This window comes from Eubalaena glacialis, chromosome 11, assembly GCF_028564815.1.
Source record: "Eubalaena glacialis isolate mEubGla1 chromosome 11, mEubGla1.1.hap2.+ XY, whole genome shotgun sequence".
In the NCBI taxonomy this organism is placed as follows: Eukaryota; Metazoa; Chordata; class Mammalia; order Artiodactyla; family Balaenidae; genus Eubalaena; species Eubalaena glacialis.
In genome coordinates, this window is record NC_083726.1 from 54,581,865 (window position 1) to 54,594,314 (window position 12,450).

General features: G+C 40.7%; 1 pseudogene; it reads right to left on the minus strand.

Annotated features, from left to right (window-relative positions):
- Positions 1 to 10,071: 10,071 nt before the first annotated feature.
- LOC133101665 (gamma-secretase subunit APH-1B-like) lies at positions 10,072 to 10,847 on the minus strand (annotated as a pseudogene).
- Positions 10,848 to 12,450: the final 1,603 nt, after the last annotated feature.

The following is a 12,450-nucleotide window of genomic DNA, read 5'->3' on the forward strand; positions in this document are numbered from 1 at the left end:
CAGCCTTCCAAAATTCAAGTCCATTTCAGACTGTTTTCCACATTTTAAGCATACTTTTCTGTCAGGGTCAAGAAGAATCCAAGCTCAGGGGACATGACCTTGTATTGTCTTATTATCATTCAATGAATCTTTTCCCAGCAATTCTCTGGGGGTTCTTCTGTATCTTTCGCCAGCTCCCAATCAGAGGGTCTCCGTATTTTAACTTGCAATATTACTTTCTGCTGAGCATAATGCATGGTTGGGTCAAAAGATCTGTAACTTGAATTCTAGCTCCCAGACTAATTCACCATGTTTACACAGAGGAAAACTTCTGTTTCCAGAGGGCACTCAACTAACCTTTAGGGTGTGGTTTGTGCTTCAGTAGTAAAAGCAGTGTGATTTTACAAGTTGTTCCAATCAGATACTTGGTTAGACCCAGCTTTCTCTAAGGAAACCAAAGGTTTATGGTTGCCCTTGCAACCAAGACCTGCCTGAGCTCTGACTCCTGACTAGAGCTGACTGATGATTTCAGTTTCTTGTAGGAGCTGGGGTGGAGGGTGTAGAAGAAGATGTGAGTGTGTTAAAATGTACCCAGGATCTGTTTCAATCACAGAATGTAAGGTAACAGACACAGAGACAATTTCCTTTAGAGTGGAGGCAAGTGTAAGTTACTTACACTTCCCAAGAGGAGGGGATGTGCCATGCTACACAGGGCACATGGGCTAATGCCAGGGTCAGTCAGGAGGCAGAAGGAGTGAAGGGAAAGCATGGCCCACTACTGTAGTTTCTACAGGAAGGAAGGAATGGGCAAGGCAGGGTAGGCAAGTTGAGCAAGCTCAGGTTTGGATGGTTTAGTAACTTCAGTGGGCTCTGGGCTATGGGGTGGTCTGTAGTGGTGGTTAGGGCAGGGGAAATATTGGCTCAGTGTGTGAGAGTCAAATAAAGGAGGTGGCTGGTGATAAGGCCTTTGAATTGGTTGGCTTGCGCATGAAAGTCTCACAGGCAAGTTGTTTACTCTATCTGTAGGAATTAGCTAGCCCTGGGAGGGGCGGCCTCTCCAGGCTTAGCATCATAAAATACAGAAAATGGAAACCACGATTAATACAATGAGGTAAATGGAGAAGACATTAACATTTGCATGGATTGTATAAAGAAGCAGGGCAAGCATCGCACATGTGAATCACAGGACAAATGTGTCCTGGATCATTGCTGGGCTTTCATGATGTCCTTCCTGTTTGCCTGCCCATTCAACAGCCACCCGGTACCCCCTTGTTCTGCACCAGGACCCTCTCACAAAGAACTTCTATTCACACCCAACTTAAAGCTCACGCATGTGGAGGTTTTTTCCCAAAGTGGTTCGAGCTGGAAAGCAACTGGTCTTACACGAAGGTAACTTTGCTGTCTTCCTCCGTCTTTCTGCCAGTTGTCCTGGACCGAGATAAATGGGAGCCAAAAACTAGATTTGCCTGAGCAGCCACTGATGAACATGAGGAAACTCACTCTACCACAGTGATGTAGTACAGAATGGAATGGTGATATTCAGTCCTCTCCCTCATTCCTGTATCCAATCACTGAGTCCTGCTGATTTTATCTTATAAATACATTTTTAAATGTTTCCTACTCCCAGTCATCTCTGGTGTCCCAGCCCTAGGTCAGGTCTTTATTATCTCTCACTCACATTAGAGCATTAACCTCATAAATGGTCTTCCTGCCTCTGGTCTTGCCTCCCTCAAATTCACTCTTCACACAGCTGAAGAAATCCTTTAAAATGTCAATCCAGCTATGGCATTCCATGGCTAAATCCCTTCAACGTCTCCCTTGTCGGCAGAAGTAGTCCTCAGACTCTTCAATTTACAGGATAATTTATTTTTAGTTAGAAACTTACATAAAGATGCCAAATTTACATTTCGCTAAGGAAGGACAATTTTAAAAAAACAAAAAACGATCTTCTATCAAAATCCTTCCATAAAACATAATTTAAAACTATGCACATACATACACATGCATGTGCACACAATGTGGTCTCAGAAAAACTGTCAGTCTCTTCCATTGAAAAAACTTAAGTTTGTGAAAAACTCTCCACACGTCCCCAAAGAAGTGAAATTGTTATCTCCCATTGGCTCCATTCTGCAGAGCCTAGCATGGCATTCAAGGCCTCCAGTGAGCTGGCCCCTGGCTGCCATTCTTGGCTTATCCCTCCCAGCCTAAGATCCAGCAGCTTGTCACTGCTCACCCACACCGAGCACCACTGAAATGCTTCCCACCTCCCCCTTGCTCAAGCTGCCTCCGTGGATCATGCGTGGATGGACTGCTCCTCCCACGGCCGTGCCACTCCTCTGCGTGGCTAACTTTGTTTATCATGCAGCACCCAGAAAAGGAGTTCCATCCTCTAGAACCACCCTCTCACTCCTTACACACTCATGTCCCCATCCCTCGAGATGAGTTTAAATAATTCAATAATGCCTTGTGCAAATCAGTTCCCTTATTCTTAACATATTTATCTACATCGTGCCTTGCAAAAGTATCTGCTTTTTCACCTCTTTCTTCCGCTAGATGGCAGTTCTACAGACCAGTAATCAGGGATGGCATATTTTCATTTTTATGTCAACAGCATCTAGCATGGTGACTCTTGACATGACATGGGCATTCAAAAATGTTTACTGACTAAAACAGTAAATGAATAGATAGCTACATTTCAAAAGACTATGTGATGATAAGAAATCTTATTATGAAACCATTTTAAATTATTCAGAAAAAGATAATGTATAAATTAATTTTTATTGGGTATACTTTTTTAAATTTATTTTTTATTGAAGTATAGTTGAATTACAATGTGTTAATTACTGCTGTACAGCAAAGTGACTCAGTTATACATATATATACATTCTTTTTCATATTCTTTTCTATTATGGTTTATCACAGGATATTATTGAGTATACTTATACTTCAGCCTTCTTTAGGTAGGTGGCACCACCTTACAAAAATAAGACAACCACTTCATTCTCCGCCCCATCTCATTTTATTAATTCAAGAGGGCAGTCAATTCTCTGCCTATTCCCTAATCCACAGATACCTTATCACCTAGAAAAATTTGAGGATAGGAAAGTTTTGCTTAGTGTTCTAAAACTTTCACAGTCAAAAAAAAAAAATGACAGATGCTAAACATGTTTTTTGTTGCTGTGATAATGCATGCCTCAGTGTAATGCTTATTCTCTGAAGAAAGTGTCTTTAAAAACTGGCCACAGGATAATTATAATACCCTTGATGGTAGTTTCTGTTAAAACATTGCTGGGAATAATCCTGATCCTGGCTTAGAGCTCCAACGTGAAATCGGGGATTTCCAACGCTATAAATGGTGTCAGAGCAAGCCAACTGCACCTAAGGAGTATTTAACCTTCGTTTTTCCAGTGCTCACTAATATGAGGGCACACATGAGAAAATGACCGAAAATGAGGGCTCTGGAATCAGATTACTTGAGTTTAAAACCTGTATCCTTCACTTACTGGCCAACTGACCTCGGACAATTTACTTAAATTGTATCTTCCTTGAAAGTCTTATCCAGAAAATGGGGACAAATTAGTAGGCAGTTCATAAGGTTGTTGTGAGGATTAAATGATACAATCTACCTAAAGTGCTTGGCTCTCAAATAATTTCTTTTTTACTTGCTCTCTTTCCTGCCTCCCCATGTGGGACTCCAACCCGCTGAATTCTACCTACTACAAACAAATGAAGTATACTGTCCATTTAGCTGTTCTGAAATTGCCCTGTTTCTTCACTCTGCTCCAGCTCTCTGATAACTTACCACCCTCACCTCATAATGTCCTCCAAGTACTGTAGTATCCCACCAGATACCACTGCCGAAGCTTCCCAGCACTGTCACCCAGCAGTGTCACAGTGGAGCCCCTTAGGTGCCGAAGACATTGGTCCTGGCACCCTAAGGTCTAAGGCTCTTTCAGATTGCACTGATGACACACCATCCTTACCACTCCGCCCCCACTGCATCCCCCCTTAGTCCATAAGGATTGGGCTCAGGACGGAGCCAAGGAAACAACACAAAGTTCTCAGAATTACCCTCACTTCTGTCTTTCTAGGTCAAGCTGGAGGTACCAAGAGAGGAACTCGCTCCCAGGAGATTCTTTGGTCTCTCAAAACAAAAAAATGGAGCCAACTAATTTTCTGGTCATACCTAACAAGTCTGAACCCAACTGCTGGTGAGCACAGCATCATTCAAAAAGGGCGCTTCCCCTTGATATAAGGCCAGCCTGCAGCTCTTTTTTGGTCATCCCAAGCCAAACTCCCTCAAAGTTAGAAATAAGGGAAATAACTGTTATCGCTAGGCTTGTTCTGCAGGTTACTTTGGGGACCGACATAAGGATTTACTTCTAGTACATAAGCCTTGAAAGCCTGGCCCTATCAGAAACTCCAGACACATCCAGCAGGAGCCAGAATTGCTCACTGTCACAAACCAACAATGACAAAAAGAAAATGCTTTCTAAACTTCTCCATTTCTTTATTGCATGTGTTTTTTGGCTTGGATTATCTTTCTAGATATGTGACTAAAGTGAAGTTCAACTGAACTGATATCTAACATGTTAAGATATCAACACTTGCAAAATGCAGGCTTTCCTAGTTTCCAAAAACTAAAAAAGTTTTACATTTCCTTGTTACTATATAAAAATGTCAGCTGGATGAGACCATGTACATTTATGAATTCAAAGGAATAGCAGTAAGCTCAAGGAATTTCAGTTGCTTATAACAAAACACCAAAAGCAGCCAAGCATGAAGCACTATTTCATATTGAAAGTGGCTGGAATGAAAACTTTGGTTCTTTGAGAGGCAGTGTGGTTTTCTAGAAAGATCTTTGGTTCCAACTCTACCATTAACTACCTTTGCAACCTTGGGCTTCATTTATGGGGAACTGAAGACTTAACAATCTGGCACCAACCAGCTTCCCAATGAATATTTTCAACTTCTCATTTTTACCCTATTTCCAGCCCTCTTCCCTTCCTCTCTCCCATCACACTGCCTTTTCACTCCTTTATTTTGCAAAGCAATTAATTCATCCATTTCTTTGCAGACTAAGAGCCTTTCTCTCCACTCTCAAAGAGGCCATCAGGACATTTTCCAAAACAAAGTGACTTCTCTCCTGATATAAATTTTACCCATGGTGTTAGTGTATCAAAGTCCTTATTTTTAATACAGTAGCAACTTTTTCTTCCACTTACATAGGTACAATAACAGGCTTTCAATGAGCTTACTGAATGAATGAAAATTAATTATTGTTTTTATACCTACCATGTCTTTTAATTGAGGTCACACTGGTTGATAAAATTATGTAAATTTCATGTGTACAACATTATAATTCCACCTTTGTATATACTACAGTGTGCACACCACCAAAAGTTTAGTTACCATTCCATCACCATACAATTGACCCCCTTTACCCATTTTGCCCTCTCCCTCTCCCTTCCCTTCTAGTAACCATCAACATGTCCTCTGTATCTATGTACTTGTTTTTGTTTTGCTTTGTTTGTTTACTTTGGGTTTTTTAAATATTCCACATCTGAGTGAAATTATATAGTATTTGTCTTTCCCTGTCTGACTTATTTCACTTAGTATAATACCCTCCAACAAGAGCTATCCCTGTTGTTGAAAATGGCAGGATTTCCTTCTTTTTTATGGCCAAGTAGTATTCCATCGTATACAGGTATATATGTATGTATGTATGTATATTACATCTTCTTTACCTATTCACTTGTTGATGAACAGCTAGGTTCCACATCTTGGCTTTTATAAACAATGCCACAATGAACATAGGGTGCATGTAACTTTTTAAATTAGTGTTTTCATATTCTTCAAATAAATACCCAGAAGTGAAATGGCAGTTCTATTTTTAATTTTTTGAGGAACCTCCATACCGCTTTCCATAGTAGCTGCACCAATTTACATTCCCACCACCAATGCACAAGGGCTCCCTTTTCTCTACATCTGTTCCAACACTTGCTATTTCTTGTCTTTTTGATAATAGTCATTCTAACAGACCTGACATGATATCTCATTGTGGTTTTGATTTGCATTTCCCTAATAATTCGTGATGCTGAGCATATTTTCATGTGCCTGTTGGCCACTTGTATGCCTTCCTTGGAAAAATGTCTATACAGATCCTCTGCCCAATTTTTAATCAGCTGTTTATTATGTTGTTGAGTTGTATGAGTTTTTTTTTCAGATATTCACCCCTTATTGGATATAAGATAGGTTGTCTTTCATTTTGTTTATGGTTCCCTTTGGTGTGCAGAAACTTTATTTTGATGTAGTCCCATTTGTTTATTTTTGCTTTTGTTTGCCTTGCCTGAGGTGACAGAACCAGAAAGAAGTTGCTAAAACCGATGTCAAAGAGCATACTGCCTATGTTTTCCTCTAGGAGTTTTATGGTTTTAGGCCTTATATTTAAGTCTTTAATTCATTTTGAGTTAATTTTTGTGTATGACATAAGATAGTGGTCTAATTTCATTCTTTTGCTTGTGACAGTCCAGTTTTCCCAACACCATTTAGAGAAGAGACTGTCCTTTCTCCATTGTATATTTTTTACTCCTTTCTCATAAATTAATTGTGCATATATGTGTGGATTAATTTCTGGGCTTTCAATTCTGTTCCATTGGATATGTGTGTCCACTTCTGCCAATACCATGTTGTTTTGAATACTATAGCTTTGTAGAATAATTTGAAATCAGGGAGTGTGATACCTCCAGCTTTGTTCTTTCTTCTCAAGATTGCTTTGGCTATTCAGAGTCCTCTGTGGTTCTATATAAACTTTAAGATTTTTGTTCTATTTCTGTGAAAAAAAGTCTCTGAGATTTTGATAGGAATGGTGTTGAATCTATGGACTGCTTTATGTTATATGGACATTTTAACAGTATTCATTCTTGCAATCCATGAGCATGAAATATCTTTCCATTTTTTTTGTGTGTCTTCTTCAGTTTCTTTCATCAATGTCTTATAGTTTTCAGTGTACAGGTCTTTCAGCTCCTTGGTTAAATTTATTCCTAGGTATTTTATTTTCCCTGTTGCAAAAGCAAATGAATTGTTCTCTTAGTTTCTCTTTCTGCTAGTTGATTGTTAGTGTATAGAAACACAACAGATTTTTATATATTGATTTTCTCTCAACTTTATTCTTTTATCATTTCAACAGTTTTTTTGGTGGAGTCTTTAGGATTTTCCATATATAAAATCATGTCATCCACAAATAGTGACGGTTTTAATTCTTCCTTTCAAATATGGATGCATTTTATTTCTTTTTCTTGCCTAATTGTTCTGGCTAGGACTTGCAGTACTATGCTGAGTAAGAGTGGCGAGAGTGGGCAATTTTGTCTTGTTCCTGATCATCGAGTGATAGTTTTCAGTTTTTCACCATTGAGTACGATGTTAACTGTGGATTTGTCACATATGGTCTTCATTATGTTGAGGTACAACCTTTCTATACCCAATTTAATGAGAGTTTTTATCATAAATGGAGGTTGAACCTTGTCAAATGTTTTTTATGCATCTATTAAGATGATCATATGATTTTTATCCTTCATTTTGTTAAAGTGGTGTATCATCTTGATTGATTTGCAGATGTTGAACCATCCTTACATTTCTGGAATAAATCCCACTTGATCCTGATGTATCATCCTTTTAATGTATAGCTGTATTTGGTTTGCAAATATTTTGTTGAGGATTTTTGTATCTGTGTTCCTCAGAGATATTGCCTGTAATTTTCTTGTGTTGTCCTTGTCTGGTTTTGGTCTCAGGGTAATATTAGCCTCATAAAATGAGGTAGGCAGCATTCCCTCCTCTTCAACTTTTTGGAAGAGTTTGAGAAGAACAGGTATTAAATCTTCTTTAAATGTTTAGTAGAATTCACCAATGAAGCCATCTATTCAGGACTTTAGTTTTTTGGGAAGTTTTAAATTATTGCTTCAATCTCCTTAATAGTGATCTGTCAATTCAGATTTTCTATTGCTTCGTTCAGTCTCAGAAGGTCGTATGAGTCTAAGAATTTATCCATTTTTTTCCTAGGTTTTCCAATTTGTTGGTGCATAGCTGTTCACAGGAGTCTCACAGTCCTTTGTATCTCTGTGCTATTCATTGTAACTTCTCTTTTGTTTCTGATTTTATTTTAGTCTTCTCTCTTTTTTTCTCAGTGAGTCTAGCTAAAGTTTTGTCAATTTTATTTTTTCAAAGAACCAGCTCTTAGTTTCATTGATCTTTTCTATTGTCTTTTAGTCTCCACTTCATTTATTTCCACTCTGATCTTTATTATTTCTTTCCTTCTACTGACTTTATGCTTAGTTTGTTCTTCTTTTTCTAGTTCCTTTAGGTGTAGGGTTAGATTGTTTATTTGAAAATTTTCTTGTTTCTTTAGGTAAGCCTGTATTGCTATAAACTTCCCTCTTAGTACCACTTTTGCTGCATCCCATAGATTTTGCTATGTCATTTTTTTCATTTTCACTTGTCTTCAGGTTTGTTTGGTTTTTTTTCTCCTTGATTTCTTCATTGACTCAGTAGTTGTTCAGTAGCATGTTGTTTAGCCTCCATCTATTTGTGATTTTTCTAGCTTTCTTCTTGTAGTTGATGTCTAGTTTTATACTGTTTTTGTCAAAAAAAATTGCTTGATATAATTTCAGTCTTCTTAAATTTATTGAGACTCTTTTGTGTCCCAACATATGGTCTATCCTTGAGAATATTCCATATGAACTTGAGAAGAATGTATTCTGCTGCATTTGGATGGAATGTTTTATATATATCTATTAAGTCTATCAGGTCTAATGTTTCATTTAAGGTCAGGTTTCCTGGTTGACTTTCTGTCTGGATGGCATATCCATTAATGTAAGCATGCTGCTAAAATCTCCTACTATTATTGTGTTGCTGTCAACTTCTCCCTTTAGGTCTGTTAATAATTGTTTTATATATTTTGGTGCTCCTATGTTAAATGCATATATATTAATAAATATTACACCTTCTTGATGGTTGTTCCCTTTATCATTACAAAATGTCATTCTTTGTCTCTTGGTTTGTTTGCTTTGGTTTGGTTTTTTTTGGCTTGAAGTCTATTTTATCTGATATGAGTATAGCTACACCCACTTTCTTTTGGCTTACCATTTGCTCAAAGTATCGTCTTCCATCCCATCACTTTGAGCCTATATTTGTCTTTAGAGATGAGATGAGTCTCCTGGAGGCATTATATAGTTGGGTCTTGCTTATTACTCCACCCACAGCCACTCTGTGTCTTTTGATCAGTGGATTCAATCCATTTACATTTAGGATGATTATTAATAAACGAGGACTTAATACTTCCATTTTACCTTTTGTTTACTGCTTGCTCTATATGTCCATTGTCTCTTTTTCCTTGTGTTTCTGTGTTTCTCTTTTTTCTGTGTTTCTCTTTTTTCTGTGTTTCTCTTTTTTCTTGTGTTTCCTTGTGCTTCCTGACTCCCATTAGGAAGGGCAACACTTAGACTAGATGATCATTAGTAAGTCAGTGCAATTTATTACTGTAGTTAGAAGCACAGCCCACCATGTTCTCACAAAACAGGGTACAAGTGAAGCATGGGAAAACAGTTCACAGAGATGATAGCCCTTTAGCCTTTTGTCACTTCAGAACTTCAAAAGACAAAGGCTAACCAGGATTTGACATTCAGATACTTGCTTGCTAAGCACAAGCTGAGTTAGGAGATAGCTAAACATCTGATTCTTATTCAGTTACAGTGTTCTCAGGAAGTTCCTATTTGGACATCGATGGTTCTCAACCTGGCTGCACATCGAAGTCATCTAGGAAGCTTTAAAAATTACCAAATGCCCAGATGAATTAAATCTGGAGGGTGGAGCCCAGAAATCAGTATTCTTTATGTTTCCCCAGGTGATTCTAACATGCAGTCAGTCTGTACACCACTGATGTATCCCTTTCAGAAAGCTGTTGCATGAAAGCCATATTGTATCCAGATAATTTTGTTTTTTCTAACCCCCACCAGGAAAAGGGATTTTTAGAAAAAGGCACAGCTGTGCTTCTCTCAAGAGGCAGCTTAGTGTTTGGTAAGTGCTGGTTCTCACAGGTTATCTGGAGCACGTGTTGAAGAGGAGGGAGCCCTTGTCTTGGCAGAGCAGGCAGAGTTTCAGGCTTTGGCAGCTGCCTCCAGAAGCAAAGGATGCCCAGATGCCCCTGAGCACCAGGATGATGTATGCTGACACCAGATTTAATCCATAATGAGGATTTATGAAGGTCAGGGCTGACACCAGCAGATGGGTGGGAAGAACTACAGAAGGGCGTACCATTTTTTCTCCTCACAGACATCAAAAAACACGAATGCCCCAGAACCCATGCAGCAATATGATCACCAACGTCATGAAAGCTGAATTTAGGAAGAACTGGGGAGGGTTTCCATGAATGCCCACTGTGCCCGGCCCCAAGGAGCCAGACAGGGTATTTAAAAAGGAAAATGCTCCCCTCATGATTCCAAAGCCCGAGCCAGAAACATAAGCCAGCAATCGCATACAGGGTGCTATGTCATCTGGGTTTATACTCTTCAAACCCTCACTGGCTTTTTTTTAAAGTTCGTAATATGCAAACTGGAACATTTCTTGGATAAGGACTGAGACTAACGTGCCAAAGATCAGCAGATATTTCTGTATTGGTCCATCTTTGTTGTCAGCAGTGACTGCTGCCATGGACCAAACAAGGGAGGAAAGCAGCAGAGACACCAACCAGAAGCTCTGATGATGAGGAAGATGATGTGCAAGGGCCCAGCGGTGACAGTGAAGATGTAGAGGGCTAGCACAGGACCGAAGGCTATGAAGGCGCAGCCCAAGAACATGGCCACTGTCAAGGCCATCACCTGGGGGCCTGGGGGGAACGCAGGGGCACTGAGTACTGACAGAGCTGAGCCTGGGGGCAAAGGCTCAGGGCAGAGTGGAGGGGCAGAGGCAGGTTCCGTTGCTAGATTTTTTCTTAAAGCTGGTGAATTCTCTCTTCCATATCATCTGCTCTATTTCCAATGCATTCTTCATCTCATTTATTGAGTTCTTTAGCTCCAGAACTTCCGGGGTTTTTAGCATTTCTACCTCCTCAGTAACATATTCCTTTTGTTCATTACTTTTACTCCTGAACTCACTGAACTGCCTTTCTGAGTTTTCTTGTAGCTTGTTGAGTTTCTTCACAACAGCTATTTCGAATTCTCTATCGGTTAGATCACAATACTTCATCATGACTTTAAGTTTGGTTTCAGGAGAACTGTCGTTATCTTTTTGTCATACTGTGTTACTATGGGTTTTCATGGTGCCTGGTAAGTTGTTTCTCTGACAACACATTTGAAGTAGTGAACATCTTTCTTGTTAGGTGAAGCTTTGTTTACTTTGATTCTAAAAATTACCAGGTTACGGGCTTCCCTGGTGGCGCAGTGGTTGAGAATCTTCCTGCCAATGCGGGGGACACGGGTTCGAGCCCTGGTCTGGGAAGATCCCACATGCCGCGGAGCAACTGGGCCCGTGAGCCACAATTACTGAGCCTGCACGTCTGGAGCTTGTGCTCCGCAACAAGAGAGGCCGCGATAGTGAGAGGCCCGCGCACCACGATGAAGAGTGGCCCCCGCTCGCCGCAACTACAGAAAGCCCTCGCACAGAAACGAAGACCCAACACAGCCATAAATAAATAAATAAATAAATAAATTTAGTAAAAAAAATAAAAATAAAAATTACCAGGTTGATAATTAGAGGACTTTCTCTTTTTTTCAGTCGGTGGTACTACAGCACAAGCTTTCGGTTTCTCTTCCCTGAGTAGCCTCCAGCTGTATTTGAGAATCGGCACCTTCCGCTCTCCAGCGCCTCTGCCAGGGGTGTTGCAGCGCTTATGCTCCCAGGATCGCTGGTGCCTTGCTCCTGCCAGTGTTGTTGCTGCCACTGACGTTGCCTCTGACGGCACCAGGATGGCAGGCACTTCCACCATGCCCAAGGTCACCTGGGCTGTGGGCATGGCCACTGTGGCCGGGGGAGGGAGGTGGGGAGGGAACAAGGGCTAGGGGTGTCTTCTCTGCATCTAGGGTTGTCGGGATCGCAGGCGCTGCTGTCATGGCTGGGGATTCTGGAGTCTCGGGCACCACGGTGGCTGGAAGGACCAGGGTCATAGGCCCTGCCGCCACTGCCACCGGGTTCCTTGCGGCCAAGGGTGCCACTGTGGCCAGGAGGCCACAGTCACGGGCGCCTGCCCCTCCGCTGCTACCAGTTCCCTGGGGCTGCGGCTCAGCTTCCATGGCCAGGGGCCAGCGTCACAGGCACTGCCTCCTTGCTCCCCCAGTTCTGCCTCTTCTGTGTGCCCCAATCCCCCAACCTCACATGTACAGATGTGTGGATCTCTCTGGCATCCTGGGGTGTTGGAACACCTTGGCTGAGGAATCTTTGCTGAGTTACGGATGCTTTACTAGTTGTAGATTGAATCGGAAC